Source organism: Lipotes vexillifer, unplaced genomic scaffold (assembly GCF_000442215.2).
Source record: "Lipotes vexillifer unplaced genomic scaffold, Lipotes_vexillifer_v1.1 scaffold66, whole genome shotgun sequence".
NCBI classification, from domain to species: domain Eukaryota; kingdom Metazoa; phylum Chordata; class Mammalia; order Artiodactyla; family Lipotidae; genus Lipotes; species Lipotes vexillifer.
Window position 1 is genome coordinate 710,629 of NW_006788130.1, and position 10,250 is coordinate 720,878.

At 35.0% G+C, this 10,250-nt stretch overlaps 1 pseudogene; it reads left to right on the plus strand.

Moving 5' to 3' along the window:
- The first annotated feature begins 1,514 nt into the window (after positions 1–1,514).
- LOC103085067 (28S ribosomal protein S15, mitochondrial pseudogene) lies at positions 1,515–2,308 on the plus strand (annotated as a pseudogene).
- Positions 2,309–10,250: the final 7,942 nt, after the last annotated feature.

Consider the following 10,250-nt stretch of genomic DNA (forward strand, 5'->3'; position numbering starts at 1 on the left):
CATAAAATTAAGAAATCAATGTTATAACCATATGCAGTGTTTGATTTGATGAAGAGTAGAGTTAGTAATAAAACTAGAGTGTGGTGCTTCATCAGGAGATGACATTCATATAACCTTAACCCTTTACACAAATAAATCTGAAATTAAAAATGGTTTATACTTAGAAATAATTTTTTTCACCTTCCAACATATGTTCTGAAAGTTCTTTGTTTATGTTTTGTAGAGAAGTGATATCAGAAAAATGTAACTCCAAAGACAAAAAAGTGAGCGAATAAATATGTCCTTAGTATGAATATCTGTGACTAGGTTAAAATAAATCCAGCAATAATTTACACATAAAATTCCATATATAGGTCATTTTGAGATAACAAGATAATTACCGTAATAAAAAATGTTTTGATACAAAATACTTAATCTAATGATCTGAGTATGTATTCTGAATTCTATTCATACAATTTAATTCATGCAAACTAAAGGTAAATTGTTTAAATCAAAAGAAAAATAATTTAGAAATAGAGATTATTTTGAAAATCAAATGAGTCAACACAGGGTGATAAATTATGTGTGATCTATTGTTATAGAAAGTAAACACAAATAATACACAAAATGACCTTTATTGTCTAGTTTTAATAACTTCTTTGAAGAAGTCATAAGGACTTCTAAAAGTATCAATCAATTGTATACATATAATTTAATAAGAAATACAAATACATGTGCACTCATATATCAAAAGGTTTGAAATTCGGTTCTTTAATTCAAGCAGGTAGGAAAAATGTGGTCACAGAATTATGATATAATTAGAATAATTGAATTACTTTGCTAGCTTAAAAAAAAGAGCTCTACAAATATTGAGTATTTGATTTAAAATCAGTTCTTTATGGAAAGAAAACCCTGTTCTAACAGCTTATATGTTGAATAACAAAGGAAACATCTTCAATTTAGGTTTCTAAATTGGTTTTTACAGTTCTTCACTAAAATATTTAATTGAAACACTTTAACACTTTGCATGTATAAAGATGCACAAAACGTCAAATGAAATGACCATAAGCCTTCCTTGTTGTGCCTGTCCACAACCTCTATCTCCACCAAATACAGCTTTATTAATGAGACCACTAGCTGAGGCAGGAAAATATCAAGCCTCACATACTGTATCTTCCTGTTCACAGGTTTTTTTTTAGTTTCTTCAGCAGTGAGAAATTAAGGAAAACAATCACAGAGGAAACAAATCTCATCTCAAATATACTTTTCTAAATGCCCTAAAACCTTAGCTTCAGCCCTGTAATTTTGCAACTTCAATTTCCTTAATAATATAAGGGTTAAGTAAAACAAGCAAGCAAACAAAAACATAGCAGCAAACTATTTTACATTCTTTTAATGGAGATAAGGGGTCTCTTTCCTGCTCTTGAATCTGAGCAGGATTGCTACTGCTTTGATCAAAAAAAGATGGTGTTTTAAGTTCCAACTGTTCTCAACACTCCACTTATTCTTCTGATTAAGTGGAGCGGGTCCCTCGGGGGTCAGAAGCCACCATGCTGAGGGCGGCGTGGAGGGCGCTGAGTTCGATTCGGACCCAGGCAGTGACTCAGGCCCCAGTCCTTGGGCTGCCGGGTGGAGGGTGTGCCAAGCTTCTCTCCATCCAGCGGGACCTTCCCTCAAGTCATGGAGGTCTTATCCTCTGGGCCGCCCGCAGATATGCCACCCAGACACCAGTCCAGCCCAGCCATGAAGATGACCCATCCCCTTCTATGCTGCTCAAGGACCACCAGGACATCCCTGGAATTGAGAAGGTTGATGATGTCGTGAAAAAACTCTTACCTTTGGAAATGGCTAACCAGAAAGAGAAGCTAAAAATCAAGAAAGAGCAGTTGATGAACAAGGTCGTGGAAAAGCCTAAGAACACCAGCTCCCTGGAGGCTCAAATTGTTGCATTGACTGTCAAGATCCGCAGTTGTGAAGAACACATGAAGAAACATCGAAAGTACAAAGCCCACAAGCGCTATCTGATGATGAGCATTGACCAGAGGAAAGAGATGCTCAAAAACCTCCGCAAGACCAATATACTGTCTTTGAGAAGACATGCAGGGAGCTGGGGATTGAGTACACCTTCCCCCCTCTGTACTACCGAAAAACCCACCGCCGCTGGGTGACCAAAAAGGCTCTGTGCATTCGGGTTTTCCAAGAGGCTCAAAAGCTGGAGAAGCAAAACAGGGCCTTAAAAGCTGCAGCTGCAGCAGTCCGGAAACAAGTCCAGAAGAACCCAGAGAGCCCTTCCAAAACTGGACCAGAGGCAATCAAAGAAAACCAATAAATGTTAAAATTAAAAAAAAAAAAAAAAAAAAAAAGGGATATTTTCTGCTTTGCCTCATAGCCATGTATTTGGTAATAAGAATAGCAACTAAATTTTTTATACTGAATATCAATTTCTCAAATAGATAAATAGGCAAATGTATGAGGATTTTAGATGGGGCCCCTTATAAGAAAGCTTTTGCCTTCTTAAAAATTGGAAGATGTATATTTGCAATATATATGACTCTTACAAAAAATTCAAATGACTATATTAACTTTCAGTCAGAAGGAATGCTTATTATAATACTACATTCTTTTAATAAATGTTATTAAAAGACACATAAAAGATATAAAATGTTAAAATGAATTTAAAAATCTATAATATTTAAAATGATGCTCTTTACAAAAATATTCATGAATTAAGATGCATTGTTTAGTTCTATATTTTGTTCAAAGTAATTTTATTTAAATATAGGAATTAAAAAGTATATACCTCTGGCTTTGATTTTATTTTACTAGGTGTCAGGAGCTCAGCTGAGCTGGGTGAGAGGGGAGCTGCCAGGTATCAGGGTAGCCAGTTAAGGCAACAAGGCAGAAATGAGAGTTAAGACTTTAATCACTTACTACAATGAAATAAGAGAAAGGCTCACAACTCCATTGCATTTTACCCCATGAAATGGAGTATGGAGCCAGGTAGGTCAGTGCTTTTCACCCCACTTTGGAGGGGGCCCCAAACAAAAGGCTCCAGCAGTTTTATGAACCCTGAGTTGGGGGTAGGGGTGAGGATGGGGGTGTGGCAAAACCTAGGGAGGTCCAGGCATGGGAAAGTAGTGAGTATTGAATCAGAGTTGGGGAAAAGTTATCTTCAAGGTTTCCCCTTCCCTCCCCATATGGAGGCCTGTCTCTGCCCAAGGCCTTACCTAGAGACCCAGGAATGAATGAGAGGAGGCTAGGAATTTAAATACACAAAGAACAGATCCACCAGAATGCCTGAAGGGACTTCCCTGGTAGGTGTGCAGCCAGATGGAAATATACAGTTGTATCATTCTTTTGTTTTTAATTAATTTTTATTGGAGTATAGTTGATTTACAATGTTGTGTTAATTTCTGCTGTACAGCAAAGTGAATCTGTTATACATAGTATATATCCACTCTTTTTTAGATTCTTTTCCCATATAGGCCATTACAGAGTATTGAGTAGAGTTCCCTGTGCTATACAGTAGGCTCTTATTAGTTATCTATTTTATATATAGTAGTGTGTATATGTCAATCCCAGTCTGCCAATTTATCCCTCCTCCACTTTCCTCCTTGGCAACCATAAGTTTGTGACTCTATTTCTACAATTGTATCATTCCTAATATTGACAGTCAACTAACATTTATTGAGCAAATGCTATTACTAAGTTTCACAAATATTATTTCCGGTTGTTACTTAATTGAGTCCTCATGAAACCATGCAAGTTTGGTCATATATCAGCCCAAATCTTGAGACTATTAAAGGGCAGCTCAGAATTGTCAAGACACTCGCCCTAGGTTACACACTACTAAAGGGCTGAAACCACTTTTATCTCATTTCTGTTCTATTCAGTAATGTTTTATCACTGCATATCTGCTTAGGGCACAAAACACTCCAAATGATAGATAGTCCATGACAATGTAAATAGCTACTGTGTACATATTTCTCTCACTTTTTTGCAGTTTTTTTTTTCTAGTGTCCAGAGACCTCTTTTGAACTGATAGGAAATAGCAGGCATACAATTCAGAGGGATAAACTTTGTCATGATAAGAAAATGATGTATCTGAGATTTTATTGTTGATACTGGTTCAGCATTTTCTTCTTCAATTTTTTTTTTAAAAAAATTATTTATTTATTTATTTTTGGCTGTGTTGGGTCTTCATTTCCGTGCGAGGGCTTTCTCCAGTTGCGGCAAGCGGGGGCCACTCTTCGTCGCGGTGTGCGGGCCTCTCACTATCGTGGCCTCTCTTGTTGCGGAGCACAGGCTCCAGACGCGCAGGCTCAGTAGTTGTGGCTCACGGGCCTAGTTGCTCCGTGGCATGTGGGACCTTCCCAGACCAGGGCTCGAACCCGTGTCCCTTGCATTGGCAGGCGGATTCTCAACCACTGCGCCACCAGGGAAGCCCTTCTTCTTCAATTTTAATATAGGTTTTTGGTTGAGTTTAGAACATTTATTTCCATTACATGGAAATAACTCTCTCCTGTAGTTAAATACATTTTGGAATTGCATTTATTATTAGGGGATAGGATTCTACAAAAGACAAGGGTGGCCCTTTAGGTGTTTAGATACCCGATGACATTATCGTGTATGTTTTCTTTCTTATATCTTTGTGTTGATGAAAGTAGGAGCTGGGTGTAGAAAAAATGAGCAATATGCTGCTTGTGTTCTGAAGCTGCTTAACATGTAGAGGCATAAATAAACAAGTATTTAAGCAATTATACAAAGAAGTAAATAATAAAACAATGGTGGGATGCTATTGAAATGCATAGGCTGGAAACAACCCCTGTATAGAAAACATGGAATTGTTGACCAAATTATTAGCATGAGGAAGATATAAAAGTAGTTATTTGGAATAAAGGTATTCTAAGAAAATGGAATACCATGTGTCCAATACTGGAAAAAAAAAATATCAAGAATAGCTGAATAGAGAAAATACAAATTATAAATAGTTTTAATTTTCAATTTTGATTCTTTTAGATCTTAATAAATAAGCATTTGTTTTGTTGTTCATTTTTAGATCACTGAGTTTATCATTTTTATTTCATTTTGAAAAGCTTGGCTTTTATTTTCTCAATTATTTTTAATATCTTTATTCTTGTTCTGGAATGCCAATTACATATATATTAGATCAATTACTCTTGTTTCAAATTCCACCTAGGATTTGTCCCTGTGTATTTATTTATTTTAGCTTCTTTCTGTGATTTCATTTCATAGATTCTATTGTTAGATCTCCAATTTGATTAATTAATAATTCTTCAGTGAAATATCAGTTTCACAAGTTATATTTTTATCTTTAGAAAACTTTTGCCTATTTTTAAACTCTATTATATACGTGCTTTCATGTAGATCTCGAAGCATATTAATAACTTTTTATTTCTTTTCTGCTAATCCCATCGTTTCAGTTTCTGTTTTCCGTTTGTCTCCTTGCTATGGGTCATATTTTTTTTGCTTCCTCACCTGTCTAATACATTTATTTGATGTCAAAAATGATAAATTTTATGTTGCCAAATACCTGATGCTGTTGTATTCTTTTAAGGAAAGTTGCAATTTTTTTTTTTTGGTACGCGGGCCTCTCACTGTTGTGGCCTCTCCCGTTGCGGAGCACAGGCTCCGGACGCGCAGGCTCAGCGGCCATTGGTTCACGGGCGCAGCCGCTCCGCGGCATGTGGGATCTTCCCGGACCGGGGTACAAACCTGTGTTCCCTGCATCGGCAGGTGGACTCTCAACCACTGCGCCACAGGGAAGCCCGGAAAGTTGCAATTTTTATTGATAGACATCTAAGTTATTTAAACATGAATTTTCATAGCCTGAGGCTCATTTTTTATTATTTTGGACAAATCACAAATCTTTACTTTGTGGCTCATTCAGCCCCGTTACTCTGATGAGACTCTTCTGGGCTTTCTGTTGAATGTCTCCTATGCTTAACAAGGTCTCTACACTTAGGCAGTTGGCATGTCCAACAATTTCTGGCCCTTTTTGAATTATGGTAATTCTTTCAACTTATAGCTCCTTAGGTAGTCGTTTTTTTACCTGGAAGTTAATTTTTGTCTGGCATTTTGGAAATTTTATCTGACAAACTCATAGATTAGTATGTAGGCAAAGACTCAAGTGGATCCCTATGTAGAGTTTTTTTTTTTAAAGCTCTTCTGCTAAACTGCTCCCTTTTCTGTGGTCCTCTCTCACACACATTCCAGCCTTCTTAGGTTCCCTGAACCTCTTATCTTTCTCTTCAGTTCAACAAAACTGTCTCGGTCTGTGTCCTCTCCCTCACTGGAAGTCCAGAGCAATGATTTCCTTCTCTCAACAATCATAAATTTATGCTGGCTCTTTTGCAATGGCTGAAAACTGTTGCTTCCTATATTTTTGCCCATCTTTCTAGTTATTTACAGTGGGAGTGTCAGTAGAGATTCTGATACTACCTCATGACTACAAGTGAAATTTTCAATATCTTTTTATAAGGGAAGTAAGTAGTTAGAAAATGAATTTATTTGTGAAGACATCACATTTTTTACTCAGGAGAGAAAGAGAGAGAGAGAGAGAGAGAGAGAGAGAGAGGAAGGAAGCTGGAGGACATAATTATTTTAATTATTTCTGTCTTACCCATAAGTGGTAAAGTAAGTCTAGTAGACATGTAAGTGGACAGTATGAGTAATTATTTCTGAATTTCAAATCACTAAGACCTGCAATGCCTAGATTTTTGCATGATTTCCAAGAGGATTTCCCTCAGCTTATTGGTGTCCGATGATGATAAAAAGATGCCTCTGCTATCATTTCACCTGCTTGGACACTAACATGTGTGGGCATGTAGTCTTCCTTTCTCTGTCAGTATCCTTCACACATCTTTTTTCAATTCTGTCTTCCTCTTTCCTCAGTATAAGAACCATACCTAGAATTATTTTAGTATGATCAGTGAGAAAAAATGAGTGGGCTCTGCCTCTAGTCAGTGCAGGAATTCATTGTTCCCTCAGTTATTCCACATGTTTTATCTGGCATTTAATGAAAAACATGTTAATCTTAGTAGACAATGACAAATACATAAAATGTTTTATAATATTTGACTATACAGTTGATCCAAAATCCTTTTAAATAACCTGAAATCTGTTTCAGCATATTAATTGTATGCTATTATTTAATACCATTAGTAAGCAGAATATAAGAAAACACTGTCTGGGTTTTCAATAATATGATGCTATTATTCATTTATAAAGAAATGCACGCACCTTTTAAAGGAAGATTGTTACGATGTTCCAGTTACTTAGGCAGGAGAGAGGCGGTTATATAACTAATTCAATATTAGAAAAGATTAAACTTTTAATCACTTAGTGTGTATCCTAAATCACATAAATTATACTTTTCAGAGTTCAAATTAGAAACCAAGCTAAATACTATTTTTTTTTTTGAATTGAATACAGACTTTATAATAATTGAAACAAAATTCAATAGATAAACAGTGTATTCAGCATAGATGAGGAGAAAATTATTAATAAACTAGAAAGTAAATCTGAAGAAATAATCCAGAATGTAGCACATAATACAAAGAGATGGAAAATATGAAAGAAGAAATAAAAAACGTGGAGGATGGAATAGAAGGTCTAATATATATCTAATTGGAGTTCTCGAAGGAGAAAGGCAATATTCTAAGAGATGATGGCTGAGAATTTTCCAGAACTGATTAAAGACACCAATCCTCATTTCTAGGAAGCACAATGAATCTCATACAGAATAACTGAAAGGAAATATATACCTTGACATAGAGTAAAACTGAAAAATTCCTAGAAAAAGGGAAGATCTTAAAGGTTATCCAAGAGAAAAGTCAGATTACCTACAAAGGAAAAACCAAACTGACAGTCTAATTTTTAACAATGGAAGATCTGGGGGAATAATATCTTTGAAGCACTGAGAGAAAATGGCCTTTCTTGAATTGTACTAATATATGAAACTATCTTTTAAGAAAGTGAATGCAAGAAACACATTTATTTATTTTTTTAATGATTGAAAATATTTTTAACAAAAGTGTACTTCTATATCTGTTTTCTTTTCTCTTTTTTTTTAGAATAGTGAAACTATAGAATAGAAAACACTTGATTTTTTTTCACAACATTTATGGTAATCATGGCTGTGTCTAACTGCATGTAGGCCTCCTGATAGCTGCAGTTTAATATTCCTAGGGCATGTTAAGTACATATTGTATTACTTTAAATATTAATTTCTTTAGATTTTTGTCCTCAACAATTAAATATTTAAAATTAGATACACTGCAACATTTAATGTGTTTCTATCATTGATAATATATCATATTTTTGTCACTTTATTTTTTTCCTTTCAATCGATCTTCACTTACTGCTGTTTACCAGTATTTATTTTATTTACTAAGTTGAAAAAAGTTATTAGAAGATTTTTAAGATCTTATTAATACATTGTCAGAAACAACAGATGCAGGAAAGAATCAAATTATGGTGGTTATTACCCCGAAGTAAGATTCTGTGTCAAAATTTAATTTTCTTTATTGTTTCTTTAAGGTTTTGTAATATAAACTATAATAATACATGAATACCAATTTGGAAGTATTAGTGGCTCCTGGCAACCTTGAAAATGCATTATGATTAATTTTTCTCCTCCATAATCTAAAGAAAACTGAACACTGCAGTAAAAGAATGGAACCTGATGCCTTTCAATAGTGTACAGACCTGGCCCATTTTTCCTCTTCTCTGTAACAATAAATTTTCATTAAAAGACGAAGTGAATCAGCTATATGTATACATATATCCCCTCCTTCTTGGACCTCCCTCCCTCACCCCCATCCAACCCATCTAGGTCGCCACAGAGCACTGAAGCTGACCTCCCTGCACCATACAGAAGGTTCCCACTAGCTATCTGTTTTACACATGGTAGTGCATATATGTCAATCCCAATCTCCCACTTCACCCCACCCCCCTCTTCGCCCCCTCTCCCCCAACCCCCTGGTGTCCACCTGCCCTTTCTCTACGTCTGCGTCTCTATTCCTGCCCTACAAATAAGGGACCATTTTGTTGAGATGAGATGCTGTTTACGTGCTCTGTGATTTCTAAATATCTGATTCTCGTCTTTACCTATAGTAGGAAACCTCAAGTAATAAGATCATCCTTTAACATCAGAAATAATCTCTTGATCAGAACCTTGTTACAAAAAATAAAGTATTATATAATAATGAAACTTTCACACTCTAGCCTGAATATATAAAAATTATCATATAGGTAAATTAAATGTAATTTTTATATATGCAAACTCATGGAACTATGGTATTAATTAGCAGTCCTTTTTTAGGAACTGAAATAAAAGACAATTCAAATGATTGCAATAAAAGTTGTTTTCACCATTATTATTATTATTATTATATCCTGCTCCTATGAAGTCAGCTCATGTGCTTGCATGTATCTCACACTGCTCCCACAAGAATGGCTGTAACATTTTTTCATATAAATGTTTGAAGTTTGTATTTTAAATCCAGAGTTCATACTTTTTCTTTAAAAGTTTTAGTAACTTTAATAACTTCTGTTAACACACATCCAGCTGTTTATCCTAGGAAGGGAAGAAAGTGCTTGTTTATTTGCGCAGTGCTTTATATCTAAGCCATATTTCCTCATTGGGTGACTCTATGGTCTGAGGCATGGTGCAGTATTTTGTGTGAGATAGACTTAACTGGAAATTCAGTCTTGTGTATTAACCACCAGAGCTTTTAGTATTTAAAAAAAAAAAATCTCCCATTGCTACCTGAGTTTTATTAACCATTATATATCCGTTTCGTGACATCACTGTACAGATGTTTTAGCACATGAAAAACTTGAAAAGTCTTTTAAAATTTGAAATCCAAATTATTTTTCTAACTGCACAATGTGGTTATATATGGCTATTAGATTATAAAAATTTATTTTCTTAGACTATTTGAACTTCATGTGCTTTAAGCTAGTCAAAGAAATTATTTTTTTCTACATTTCTAGGAGACTGTAACTCAAAAAACTTCTTAAAACTTCAGAGAATACATTAGTCAACAGTTCCTTAAGGCATAAAATAAATTTAATGTATCCACTCAAATAACTCTTCTTGCAATATCTGATATATTATTAAGTGTTTAGATGTATATCAATCATCATCTCTCAGACATTCCCACCTATTTCTTGCCCTTCTCTTGAAAACTGTTTTCCTAACATCTGCTTAAGTCCTCCATGAAATATGGCCAACGGGAATTCCT